Here is a 13408-nt window from a genome sequence, read left to right on the forward strand (position 1 = left end):
GTCACCATTTGCACCATTACCTAGAGAGGGCCCACCACCTAATTATCATTCATACCAACTACAGGAACCTCAGAACATTGGAACCAGCCTACACACTGAAACAAAAATCACATATACTTGGTTGGTTCAGTTTCAAGATACCTTACCTCCCTGAATGAAAGAATCACTTAAACCATGAGCTCTGCAAGAAACTCTAGATGTGGAGTGTGGTGACCTCATGAAAGTGGACTTACAGTCAGAATCCCTGACTGCAATTTGGTGTTAGTGCAGTAGGGAGAATAAAGCAACAGGATTGTAGAGGGAAGAAGAGAGCAGGCATCGTAAAGGTTTTGGGCATATTAATTTATTTGGGGATGGCTCCCCTTCCCCCCCCCCCATTAACAGGCAGTTGTTTTCTCTATCTGTTCTTATTGAAGAAAAAGGAAAAAAAACCTTTCTAATAAGTATGCCTAGTCAAGCAAAACAAATTCCTTCATTGGCCATGGCCAAACATGTCTTATTCTACATCTTGAGTCTTTTACCTCTTTGTATAAGGAGGTAGGTAGCATGTTCCATCATCAGTTCTCCAAAATCATGGTTGGTCATTGTTTTTTAAGCCCTTTAAAGCTGTCTTTAGGGGCAGCTAGGTGGCACAGTGGATAGAGCACTAGCCCTGGGGTCAGGAGGACCTGAGTTCAAATGCAGCCTCAGACACTTGACACTTACTAGCTGTGTGACCCTGGGCAAGTCACTTAACCCCAATTGCCTCACTAAAAAAAAAGTTGTCTTTATAATGTTGCTTGCCCTTGTATAAATTGTTGTTCTCATTCTGTTTATTTTATTCTGCCTCAGTTCATAAGCCATTTGGGGGGGGGGCAATGAGGGTTAAGTGACTTGCCCAGGGTCACACAGCTAGTAAGTGTCAAGTGTCTGAGGCTGGATTTGAACTCAGGTATATATATGAATATATCAGCTGAAGCTCCAGTGTTGTCTGGAACTGAGTTTACAGTCTCATGAGAGTGCTGAGCCCTGGGCAGGGGGGGAGACTACAGGGGTCTATGCTGGTGCTGAGGCAGAACTTGGATTTTTCACCCCTGCTGAGAACCAGGAGATAGGCTTGAGTAGCAGTGGCCCAGGTCGGGGAGGGGCACAGGCTCATCAGAGCTAACAACCACAACACATAAAGCTGGTTGATTAGCAAGTTGGTCTGGAGTCATCTAAGGAGCAGGGACCAGGCCAGACTAGTGAAGAACCTGATCCTCCTTAAATCATATCACCTGGGGCTTCTTAAGCTTGGGATACTGCAGCCTGGAAACAGTGCCCCACTTTAAGGAGCTAAAAGTCAAGTAAAAGAAAGGCAAGATGAGCCAACAGAGAAAGGTGAGGACCATAGAAAGTTTCTTCAGTAACAAGGAAGACTGAGGTGCACCCTCAGAGGAAGATGTAAACATCAGGGCCCCTATACCTAAAGCTTCCAAGAAAAGTACGAATTAGTCTCAGGCCATAGAGGTGCTCAAAAGGGACTTTGAAAATAAAGTTAGAGAGGTAGAGGAAAAAATGGAAAGAGAAATGAGGGTGATGCAGGAAAGACATGAGAAAAAAGTCAACAGCTTGAAAAGTCAAATTGGCCAAATGGAAAAGGAGGTACAAAAGCTCTCTGATGAAAATAATTGCCTAAGAATGAGGATTGAACAAATGGAAGCCAGTGACTTTATGAGAAACCAAAACACAATAAAGCATAGTGACAGCAGTATTGTTCAATGAGCAAATGTGAATGACTTAACTCTCAATTCTTAGCCACCACAACTACTCTCAGCAATGCAATGATCCAAGACAATCCCAAGGAACTAATGAGGAAGCTTACTATACATCCCCATAGAAAGAACTGATAAAAAGAACACTTGTGGATTGTACATCTATAACCTGGTTGCGATCTTGTGGACGGGAGAGGAAAGGGAGGGAGTTGAATGTTGAAAAGTACCCTTACATGTAACTGGAAAAAATAAAATAAATGTTTGTTGCTAAAAATAAAAAATAAAATCAAAAAATAAAATCACTATATTTCCTTCAAGACTCAGCTCACAGGCCAGCTTCTTTCTACATGAGGTTTTTCCCAGTCCCACCAGTTGTTAGTGTCTTCCTTCCCTGCAAATTATATTTACTTATCTCTTTGCATGTCTCTCCCTACACCCAGTAGTTTGTCAGCACTTTAAAGGTAGAAATTATTTTGGTTTTGTCTTTGTATCCCCAGCATCTAACACAGGCTTTAGACAAAGTAGACAATTAAATGCTCTTTAAGTTCAATTGAATTAAAATCCTGGTACTACCAACATTGGAGGGCCAAGTGATTGAGAGTTCCTCTTCATGAAGGATAGGCTCTGTATTGTCCCTGATGCTGCAAATTCAAAGGAGCCTGCCACTTAGCTCCCCAGCTGGGGAGCTTCTGGGCTTTTTTCCCCAGTCTATCTGCATTCCCTAGTCTCCTCAATCCCATGCTTCTCCCATTCCTAACAGCTTTTGAGTATTACAAGTTACTAATGAGTGGGATGTGTTCTATGTTCCTTTCTCAGGAGTAGAAAAATTAGTGAAAGTCCTGAAAAAGAAAGAATGAAACATTCTCTCAGCACAGAACATAGCCCAGTTTTCCAGGGTGGGGTGACAGTAGGACTATGAGGACAACATATGGTATACTGTACATTGTCAAATACAACCTCTGTATTAGATGTTTTTGCTTATTATTTTTTTTCTTTTTCACAAGGGAGGGTTCAGTCTGCAGAGAGCATGTGGGAAATGATTGTGATGTAAAGACAAAAGGAATCAATAAAAATGTGCTTTTAAAAATCCAATTCCTTTTTCTAGAAATTACTTTTTGTCCTTAGGTTTTTAACCCCATCTAAAACTTTTTTTTTTCTTACTAGTTCTCCTGAAGACTATTGGAATGGAATATTATCTCTTTGCACAGAAAATACTAATGAAAGACTTAACACCTCTCATTGGTCAAAACTGCTTTCATATTATAAGTCTTTTGTTGTGAGTTGGAAATTTGAAACACTGAAAATCATTCTTTATATCAATATCTATTCAGGGGCAGCTAGGTGGCACAGAGCACTGGCCCTGGAGTCAGGAGGACCTGAATTCAAATCCGGCCTCAGACACTTGACACTTACTAGCTGTGTGACCCTGGGCAAGTCACTTAACCCCAATTGCCTCACACACACACAAAAATCTATTTAACACCACAGTTTAGCAGCAACTAGACCAATGTTTTTCCTTCTTTTACCAAAGAAAATCAGAAAAGACATTAGCTTAAAACAAAAGCACTCCTTTCCCATAACCTCTAATATACATGCACGTATACACAGGTGTGTACACACAGACACAAATAAATGGGCATATTTGGCTCACAGATTTCTATGCCACCACTTGGGAAGGGAATACTCATAACTCAGACAAAGTTTCCAGGGTTGCCTCTTCATCTCCAAAGCTATCATTGCATCCCAGCAGATTTGATGATGCCATTTACTAGGTTGCTTTGTAACCTGCTGACAGCATCTGTTGACCTAGACTTTTGTCTCTGTTTCATCGGCTACCTCTCTGCCAGTGCTTCACTGGTGAATTACAGCTTGGTTACTCCTTTCCCAACAAAAGTGTCAATATTTTAAAAAAAATTTGGGGGGGGGGCGGGGCTGGGTGGGCTAGCTTATAGCCTCAGGGCTGCTTCAATTTCCTTTGTTTGGGTGTATATGTTTCTGCAGGAGTCAGATGCACAACCACACCCAGTGATGTTAGCAAAGAGTCCTTCAGATCAAATCTACCTTTCTGACTACTCTCATTAGGAACTTCTCCAAAGTAAATTGACATTTGGGTTGAGGTGAGTAAATTACTCTAGTACAAGAATCATCAGGATTATTCTGGAATTTCACATAGCTGTACTGTAGAGGAATGGTGGAGTTGGCTACTTTTTATCCTTCAGTGATATCTAAATTGTTGCCTTCCCATTTATAGACAAAGATAGTGAAGCCCAGAAAAGTGAAATGATTTGCCCACAGTCACTCAAGGTAATGAGGAACAAAGATGGTATTTGAATATAAGTCCTTTTGACTCAAAACCAAGTATGTTTTCCATTGTACAATAGTCTAACTCATTTGAAGAAGGCACTCTCAGGTTCAACTCAAAAGATGCCAAAATACACTTGGCAACACGAACAGAAATTTGTTAGTAGACAAAAGCCTCCTTGAATATAGCTCAACTACTGGCCCTGGATTCAGGAGTACCTGAGTTCAAATCTGGCCTCAGACACTTGATACTTACTAGCTGTGTGACCCTGGGCAAGTCACTTGCCCTGCCAAAAAAAAATATATATATATATATATGTGTGTGTGTGTGTGTGTGTGTACATATATATATATGTGTGTGTGTGTGTGTGTGTGTGTGTGTGTGTGTGTGTGTGTGTGTGTGTGTGTATATATATATAAACTTTGCCAGGTTAGGATTACCCTTCTGTGAGAAATGGGTAGTTGTCTCCTCTCAATGTGGATAAAACAGTCAGTCATACTCCCCCTGACCTGTTTGTAGGACAAAGGTCTCAGATCCCCTCCTCCCCCTCAGGTTAGCAAGGTCACATGGTTCAAGGAGCCCTGGTCTCAATAAGGTCAGCTCCAGAGTTGTGTCCATATAAGGAAGTATAAGGTCCACTCCTGAGTCATGCCCATACAAGGAAAAGGGGTGGGAATACTGCATTCGAATTAGCTAGTTTTTGCCTGTAGACTGTAACCCCACCAGTGATGAAAAGGGGGAAGGTCCATTTGCGTTAGGGACTAGGGTATAAAACAGGACCTTCGAGCCCCCTTTCAGGGCACCCACTAGCTGCACGCTAGGGTGCCTCCTTCTCATGAGAAGAAAATAAAGCCTTTGTCACTTTGCTGCTGAGTTCCGGGGAATTATTGAGAAAAGGATGGATTTTTCCCTCTCACCCTCCATTTCAAAAAGACAATGCCATCCTCTAGTGGGAGGGGACGTTTATTGATCATGCCAAATCAATAAATCCAGAGTTAAATTTCCAATATGAAATAGCAATGGAGCTGGAGAAAGCAGTCAAATTAACTAAAAATAATCCATAAAATCTGGAGTCTTTCTAAAGAGATTGGAGCTCTCCTAAGTTATAGGGTTGGATCAAAAAGGGAATATATGCCTATCACTTAAGGAATCTTAGAACTAATACTAATCCTGTCCCAGGAAATAGTGATTATGAATTGTTCCTCTGAGAATTTCAATAAAACTTTTTATAACTGGGTTTTCCCTTGATCTGGAGTTTATTGGTGAATGGTTGAAGCCCTACATAGATTCTTTTGCTTAGATGGCTGGAAAGAGTTTGATTATGAGCAAGTGTGGGAAAAGCCCACTTCAGTGAGGGGTGGGGCTGTTTGTATTGTTGGATTACACCCATTCCCTGCTCTGAAACAGACTGGCACTGATCATAAAGTGTGAATAAATCTTTCCAATCTTTTATATCTATTTTCCTATTAAGAATTCCCATTTTCGGGGGCAGCTAGGTGGAGCAGTAGATAAACACTGGCCCTGGATTCGGGAGGACCTGAGTTCAAATCTGGCCTCAGACACTTGACACTTACTAGCTGTATGACCCTGGGCAAGTCACTTAACCCTCATTGCCCTACAAAAAAAAAACCCACACACAAATAAACAAAAAATTCCCATTTTACCCTGCCAAGGTGCCTATATTGTAGTAGGTAGAGTGAAGAAGAATTAGTGACCTAACCTTTTATGTCCTGCTTAATGGTCTGAAATGTTGCTCTCTCCATTACTGAATCAGAGCTCTTCAATGTGGAAAGACCCCTGTCATCTGTGCCTGATTCAGCAATAGTATATCCATGTACCTCTTTTCCTGAAGTCCTTTAACACTTGTCATTTTCCTTTTTCGGGGGGTGGAGCAGGGGGGTCAACTTTGCCATTCTGATGGACATGAGGGAGTTTTCTACCAGCAAATGCCAGGTAGAATTAAAAGTACTTTCCTGGTCTAACCTGGCATTTGCTGGTAGAAAATTCCCCAGAAAATCCTACCCTTTCAAATCTCTGTGATGTCAGCCACTACAGTTCCTAAAACTCATGACAAATAACTTCATGGTAAATTAAACTTATGATAGATTCTGTTTGAAAGTATATGTAAATGGAACTACAGAATTCAAGAGTTGGAAAAGCTCTCTGTGGTCACCTAGTCTAACTCATACCTGAAAGGACTCACCAAGATGATGTAGTAAATAATAACATCTCTTTGAAGACCTGCCATGCAGGGAACCTGCTACCTCCTGATGCAGCTGTTGGGGAAGTCTTTCCTGGAATCAATCCTAGATTTTCCCCCCTTGCAACTTTCACTTCCTGCTTCTGTTTCTGCTGCCTTCCACTAAACAGAACAAATCACATCTCTCTTCCATATAACAACCATTCAAAAACTTAAAAGCAACCCCACCTCTAGTGCAAAGCCCCTCCCCAATTCCAGGATTTTCTTCAGAGTAAATATGGAGATAAACCTCCTTAAACATGTAAATTAAATAGGATAACATTCAAACAATGGCATCTTTCTAGAGTTCTGATACAGTAGTGTGGCTCTAGGGTATGATTATTTATCTTTGTTGGTTGTGTATGTGTCTTCAGTCCATAAAGTGGGATAGTCTATTTAATTTAATTCAATATGTGGCTGCAGCCCATGTAGTTCTTTGGTGAAAATACACTTCATGGTTTTGTGGGAACTATTGGTTACACCCAATTCCCTTGCAGGGTTGGTTGTCAATGCTGTCCAGTGCTACTAGCCTGAATTTCTATATTCATTCAATAGATTCTTTTCACCATCCCAGTCCATCCCAGTAAGCTTGTGTCCATAGGTAAATAATGTCCCAGTTGTTTTTCCTTGTCAGATTCACGAAAATAAATCATCTTGAATTTCTCTTGTCTTGTCTCTGACTTTTCACACCTGGGCTGAGACCTGGATGCCAGCATTTACCATTTGTATAAGTTCTCTCTTCATTATTGGATCACTGGATTACCATTGATTTAGGAGAGAAACAAAAATGAATTTGTGTATTATTGTTACTAGTATTACTATCAACATAAGTATCCAGTGAGAATCCCATCAGAAATGATGGAAAGGTAAGGGGCATTTCTTCTGTTAGAACAAAATTTCTGGATAAAATACACAGAAAAAGAAAGAGCCCTCATGGTTGTTATTTAAAGCAGAGGAAACACTTCTTTCTTCTTAAGATTTAATTCATTCTTATAACATATATCATCAGGGCAGAGCCAAGATGGTGGAGGAAAGGCCATAACTTTTGGAACTCCCCACAGAATCTGTCCACATAACTCCAAATAATGCCATAAGACAATTCCTAGAGCAGCAGAACCCACAAAAGAACAGAGTGAGATCGTTTTCCAGCCAAAGACAGCTTAAAAGGGCAGCAGGGAAGGTCTGCAGTACTGGGGTGATAAGGGAGCATAGTTGTACCATGCAGATCCAGCCCCAGGCAGGCCATACCTCCAGGGCCTCAGAATCATTAGCTTCAGCAGATACTTCTGGAACTCAGCTCATGGACCAGTGATGGGGTCCAGCAGTTGACTGGGATGAGATAGCAGGGGTCTCTGCTAGAGCTGAGGTGGAGGGAGTGCTGTTATATTGCCTGTGTTCAGAAACAGGAAGCAGATTTGAGTGACAGTGGCCCAGTGGGGAGGGGAACAGGTATGCCAAGCTTACAACCACAGTGAATCAAATTTCTACTTCCAGGTTAAAGAGTAAGCATGCCTGTGGGTACTTACAGACCAGAACACAGGTCAAGTGAGCTGAGAACATGCCTCTCCTTAAATTGTTCCACCTGGGACCCCCTGAAGCTTAGGACAATGCAGCCTGGAAACAGTGCCCCACTTTAAGAAGGAGTTAAGGGGGGGGCAGCTAGGTGGCGTAGTGGATAAAGCACCGGCCCTGGATTCAGGAGTACCTGAGTTCAAATCCAGCCTCAGACACTTGACACTTACTAGCTGTATGACTCTAGGCAAGGTACTTAACCCTCATTGCCCCACCCCCCCCCCCAAAAAAAAGGAGTTAAAAGCTAAGAAATAGGCTAGGATAATGAGCAGGCAGAAAAAGATGTGGACCATCAAAAGTTTCTTTGGTGACAAGGTAGATCAAAATACACCCTCAGAAGAATGTAACAAAGTCAAAGCTCCTACATCCAAAGCTTCCAAGGAAAATATGAATTGGTCTCAGGCCATAGAAGCACTCAAAAAAGACTTTGAATATAAAGTAAAAGAGGTAGAGGGAGAAAGGGAAAGAGAAATGAGAGTGATGCAGGAGGGTCATGAAAAAAAAGTCAACAGATTGAAAAGCCAAATTGGCCAAATGGAAAAGGAGGTACAAAAGCGCTCTGAAGAAAATAATTGCTTAAAAATTAGGATTGAGTAAATAGAAGCTAATGACTTCATGAGAAATAAAACAAATCCAAATGAGTAAAAAATAGAGGGCAATGTGAATATCTCCTTGGAAAAACAGCTGACCTGGAAAACAGATCATTTGAAAATTATTGGACTACCTAAAAACCATGATAAAAAAAAAGAGCTTAGACATCATCTTCCAAGAAATTGTGAGGGAAAATTGCCCTGATATTCTAGAAGCAGAAGATAAAATAGAAATTGAAAGAATCCACTGATCACCTCTTGAAAGAGATCCCAAAATGAAAACTTCCAGGAATATTATAACCAGATTCCAGAGCAGCAAGGTCAAGGAGAAAATATTGCAAGCAGAAACAATTCAAGTACTGTGGAGCTACAGTCAGGATAACACAAGATCTAGCAACTTCTACATTAAATGATTGGAGGGCAAGGAATATAATATTCCAGAGGGCAAAGGAACTGGGATTACAACCAAGAATCACTTACCCAGCAAAACTGAATATAATCTTTCAGGGGAAAAAATGGGACTTCAATGAAAAAGAGGACTTTCAGGCATTCATGATGAAAAGACCTGAACTGAATAGAAAAGTTGACTTTCAAATACAAGGCCCTAGAGAAACATAAAAAGGTAAACAGGAAAAAGAAATCATGAGGGATTTTAAAAGGTTAAACTGTTTACATTCCTACATGGGAAGATGATACTTCTAACTTATAAGTACTTTCTCAATATTAGGACAGCTGAAAGGAATATATATACTTAGACAGAGGGCACAGGTGTGAATTGAATATGAAGGGATGATATCTGTAAAGCATTAATTTTTTGCTTATCCGTTTTTATTGTGGGGCAGGCAGGGTGCAGTGGCTTATATCTGGGGCTGGATTTGGGCTTGGGGCCTCCTGGGTCCAGGACTGGTGCTTTGTCGACTATATCACCTAGCTGCCCCATGATGACATCTTTAAAATAAAATTAAGGGGTGAGAGGAATGCACTGGAAGAAAGGAAAAGGGAGAGGTAGAATGGGGTAAAGTAGCTCACATAAAAGAAACAAGAATAAGCTTATGGAGTGGAGGGGAAGATGGGGAAGGAGCGGGGGAGTGAGGGAGCCTTACTGTCATCAGAATTGGCTCAGAGAGGGAATAACATACACACTCAAGAGGGTATAGTAATATATCTTGCCCTGTGGGAAATTGGGAGGGGAAGGGAGGACAGATTGGGGGAGGAGGCAATAAAAAGCAAAACACTTTTGAGGAAGGATAGGGTAAAAGAAGTTAGAAAGAAGATAGAAAATAGAGTAAATATCAAGGGGAGGGAATAGGATGGAGGGTAATACGGTTAACAATAGTAACTATGAAAGAAATGATGAGCAGGATGCTATCAGAAAGGCGTATGAAAAATGCAATCCATCTACAGAGAAAGAACTGATGTATCTGAATACAGATTGAAGTATAATTTTTTTTTGTTAGTTCCTCTTTCTAAAGTTATTTTGTCTGTTTTCTTTCACAACCTGACTAAAGTGGAGATATTTTGCATGACTGCACATGCATAACTTATACTGAATTGCTTGATTTCTTAGGGAGGGGTGGGGAGGAAGGGAGGAAGAGAATTTGGAACACAAAGTTTTAAAAAATCAATGTGAAAATTTGTTTTTACATGTAACTTGGGGAAAATTCTAAATAAATAAATTTATTATTTAAAAAAAAGGACCGGGGCAGCTAGGTGGCGCAGTGGATAAAGCACCAGCCCTGGATTCAGGAGGACCTGAGCTCAAATCTGGCCTCAAACACTTGACACTTACTTAGCTGTGTGACCCTGGGCAAGTCACTTAACCCCCATTGCCCCCCCCCCAAAAGGACCATTGGATAAAGGGCAGTTCTGTTCAAGATGTTATTTTCTTTAACTGCAAAAATTAAAACTATTTTTGTTATGGATTAGAGCTCTTGGTGTAGTTGCAAGTTAGCCAATGAGTAGATAATGAAAATGGCTGTTAAACAATTGAACATTTTTTTTTTTTTTTTTTTGCGGGGCAATGGGAGTTAAGTGACTGGCCCAGGGTCACACAGCTAGTAAGTATCAACTGTCTGAGACCGGATTTGAACTCAGGTACTCCAGAATCCAGGGCTGGTGCTTTATCCACTGTGCTACCTAGCTGCCCCACAATTGAACATTCTTAATGAAGACCAAGCACCAAAGTATAAAGTAAATCCTGTGGTAGAATAGCTCTTTATTTCTGCATAATCTAGTACTCTATAGTATTAATTTTTGAAAATATTGTCATATTAAAGGAAAAGGAACTTCCAAAACGAACAAACAAAACCCCATATACCTGTGTCTCAGTAGAAACTTATTACATACATTTATTGTACACTTTAAAAAATCAACCAGTACATAACAGAAGTTCATGGTTTCATATACAATCCTGTTCAAACTGGGAAGGCAAGAAATTTCCCTGCTTATCCAGAACCTGACAAGGCTCACAGATAGCTGGAAGTGACCTTAGAAATTCTGTTCCCAAGCATCCATATCCTTTGACAAGATATTAGGAAACATCCTAGTTTTTAGAGATAAGGCCCAGCAAGCAAGCTGTGCCCTGAACTTGGCATAACGACAATCCTTTGCACTTACCCTCTGGCAAAATCACATAATTATTGCATAATTTTGACTAGCACCAGGTGTTCTCTGAGCTCAAACAAGCACTGGACAAGCTCAGACAAGTAATCATGTTCCAGGCATGAAGTCCTGCTATGAATCAAACTTGTCTCATTGTTGCTATTACCCCTCATTGTCAGGGCTATAGCTCACTGCACAGCCATTGGGATAAGTACTGAGATCTCCCTTCCCTGCCTCTGGTCCCCCTCACTAGGGGTAGGGCTCTTGCATGTGTGTTTTATTTTTATCTTTTTTTTTTTTGTGGGGCAATGAGGGTTAAGTGACTTGCCCAGGGTCACACAGCTAGTAAGTGTTAAGTGTCTGAGGCCAGATTTGAACTTGGGTCCTCCTGAATTCAGGGCCAGTGCTTTATCCACTGCGCCACCTAGCTGCCTCCTTGCATGTGTGTTTGTGGCCCTTCCTTTTTTTTTTTTTTAAATTAATAAAGTATTTTATTTTTTTCCCGTTACATGTAAAGATAGTTACCAACTTTTGTTTATACAGGCTTTCCAATTTCAGATTTTTCTCCCTCCCTCCCCTCCCTCCCCCCCTCCCCTAGACAGCAGGCAATCTGATACAGGTTATATATATACACATAATAACATTAATCCTATTTCTGCATTAGTCATGTTATAAAAGAAAAATCAGAGCAATGATGAAAAACCTCAAAATAGAAAAAAACAACAGCACCAAAAACAAAAGAAATAGTATGGTTCATTCAGCATCTGTACTCCACAGTTCTTTTTTTTTCCTTGGATTTGGAGATCCTCTTCTATCATGAGTTCCCTGGAACTCTTCTGTACCATTGCATTGGTGAGAAGAATATAGTCCATCACAGTAGGTCGACACTCAATGTTGATGATACTGTGTACAATGTTCTTCTGGTTCTGCTCATCTCACTCATCATCAGCCCACGCAAGACCCTCCAGGTTTCTCTGAACTCCTCCTGCTCATCATTTCTTACAGCACAATAGTATTCCATTGTATTCATATACCACAACTTGTCTAGCCATTCCCCAATTGATGGACATCCCCTCAACTTCCAATTCCTTGCCACCACATAAAGAGCAGCTATAAATATTTTTGTACATGTGGGTCCCTTTCCCCTGATATAGTGGGAAATGCGGTACAGGTTGGGGTTGGGGTTCTTGGGAATTCCTCTTTAAAGAATTACACCCTCCTGCACACAAAACGTAGTTAGAATAAGGTGATAGTTTATTTAGGAGCAAGGGAAGGGAAGGGTGGGGGGAGGGAAATCATGAAAGAAATCCTTGGACTTTTCATGGGGAGATTTGGCATAAAGCACATGGCTCAGAGGTACCAAATCTCCTTGAACAGGAGACTGGAAGGTACTTTTATAGAGGCCTGATGGGGGTGGACCATCTGCCTGTGGAAAGTTCCTTTAATGAAGGTGGACCATCCCCCACTGGTGGTAGCTGGGGGAATTGGGTGAGGAGTGGAGGACCATCCCCCACTAGTAGTGACTAGAGGAATTGGGTGAGGGGTGGCTACGGATCCCTCTTCAGGACACAAAGGACGCAGCCACACCCAAACTTATCTCCCCAGGGTAAGGGAGACCAGAATGAAGGGTAGGAATCCCAAACTAGCTCAGTCCGATTTGGTTCCTCTAGGCGTTATCTGTCCTCTGGTTTAGTTTCTCAAGAAGATTCCTCGGTGTGCCCCAGAGAAATTCTGGGGTGCTCTGCGCCCCATGACACCCCTTTCCATGATTTCTTTGGGAAAAGACCCAAAAGTGGTATTGCTGGGTCAAAGGGTATGCACAGCTTTATCGCCATTTGGGCATAATTCCAAATTGCTCTCCAGAATGGTTGGATCAGTTCACAGCTTGTGGCCCTTCCTTCCTTACAGGCTGTTTCCCTCACTTTGAAATTAAATATCTGTTTGATTCCTGACTCTCCTGTCTGTAGACTGCTCTGTTTGGTTCCAGCTATCCACAGGTTGGAGGATAGTTCTGTACGGTTGACACCTTTGACCCAGAGACTTCATTACTGGGCTCATAGCCAAAGGAGGTCATTGATAAGAAGAACATCCCCATATACACCAAAATATTTATAGTGGCACTTTATATAGTAGCAAAGAATTGGAACAAAGGTGATGCCTGTTAGGGATGTCTAAATAAATTGTGGTACATGAATGTAATGGAATATTACTGTATCATAAGTGTATGAGTGTATTTGTAAGTGAGTACACTAACCACCTTGACTTGCTTGAGCTCCCTAATTATCCAGGTAACCAAGGAGAGCTATATGAAGACTGGCTGTATTGACTAAGGAGCATAATTGCATGACAATCCTTTTTTGGTGACCAGAGT

Source organism: Dromiciops gliroides, chromosome 6 (assembly GCF_019393635.1).
Source record: "Dromiciops gliroides isolate mDroGli1 chromosome 6, mDroGli1.pri, whole genome shotgun sequence".
NCBI classification, from domain to species: Eukaryota; Metazoa; Chordata; class Mammalia; order Microbiotheria; family Microbiotheriidae; genus Dromiciops; species Dromiciops gliroides.